The sequence below is a fragment of the Myotis brandtii genome, unplaced genomic scaffold (assembly GCF_000412655.1).
Source record: "Myotis brandtii unplaced genomic scaffold, ASM41265v1 scaffold308, whole genome shotgun sequence".
In the NCBI taxonomy this organism is placed as follows: domain Eukaryota; kingdom Metazoa; phylum Chordata; class Mammalia; order Chiroptera; family Vespertilionidae; genus Myotis; species Myotis brandtii.
The window spans coordinates 1,946,593-1,947,891 of NW_005361786.1; the positions used below are offsets into that span (position 1 = coordinate 1,946,593).

The 1,299-nt window shown below is 37.0% G+C and overlaps 1 protein-coding gene across 1 annotated transcript in view; it reads right to left on the reverse strand.

Annotated features, from left to right (window-relative positions):
- The window catches only part of CHD2 (chromodomain helicase DNA binding protein 2), a 69,881-nt gene that overhangs the window by 67,825 nt on the left and 757 nt on the right, over positions 1 to 1,299 (reverse strand). The gene's annotated exons all lie outside the window — the stretch shown is intronic.

The window sequence follows — 1,299 nt, forward strand, 5'->3', positions numbered from 1 at the left end:
GATTCATAACAGTAGCAACATTACAGTTAGGAAGTAGCCACGAAAATAATGTTATGGTTGGGTCACAACATGAGGAACTGTATTTAAAGGGCCAGAAGGTTGAGAACCACGGCGTTAGGACAACCACATGGCAGGAACTCTGGGCCCAAGAGGCAGCAGAGGGCGGACACTGTGCAAGTCTGGCCGAGAGAGGAAGGAGGCAGGTGTGAATGCCAGATAGTAACACTATTTCAGCAAAGTTTTAGACACGCTACACAAGCCATGCACGGTTGCTATGGTTTCCTTTCATCTCTACAAATAAAGAACTCTCCACTGTGCAGTATTGTACATAAAAAAAGAAAATTTTAACCACCTTTTAATTTTTTTAAAAAGTATATTTTTATTGATTTCTATTAAACTTATATGGTACGTTGCTTACCCATGATTAAAACATACACTTACAATTGAATAACATGGCAAGAGAACACTGGCTTCCACTAAGGGCAGATTTATTTACTGATGAATTTTAAGCCCCTAATGTTTTCCATTCAGCTTTGACTGGTTATTGACCCACTTGAGAAACTAAAAAAAAAACCAGCCCGGTCCCACCAAGTCTAATTCAATCAGAATCAGGGCATGTGTATATTTCTTTTAATTCCGCAGGACGCAGGCGACGCCAGATACATATAAATAGTAGGTATGTCTACTGAGAAACTAAAAAAAAAAACCAGCCCGGTCCCACCAAGTCTAATTAAATCAGAATCAGGGCATGTGTATATTTCTTTAAATTCCGCAGCACGTAGGCGACGCCAGATACATATAAATAGTAGGTATGTCTAACATTTTAACCAACTTTTAATTTTTTTAAAAAGTATATTTTTATTGATTTCAGTTAGAAATTTTCAGGAGAATCACTGCTACCCTTTCTCTAGCACACCTAATTTTACTCTGAGCAGTAACTATTTTTACTATTATTTAGTATTAATAGTTTGTAACTCTTTTTGTAACTATTACTAAGAACTATTTTTATTAACAATCCTCACCAGCGATGAAAAAAATAAAGATCAAAGGAGGGGTTGGTTGAAGAGGGCATTTTTGTCACAGTGTATGTTAGCACATCTTCTACGAAGACTCAAGCCAACAAACGTGTAGAGAAAATACACAGGCCCCTCCTTCCTCGGCCTCTAGTGATTAGAATCTACGCCAGTGATGGCGAACCTATGACACGCGTGTCAGAGGTAACACTCGAACTCATTTTTTTGGTTGATTTTTCTTTGTTAAATGGCATTTAAATATATAAAATAAATATCAAAAATATAA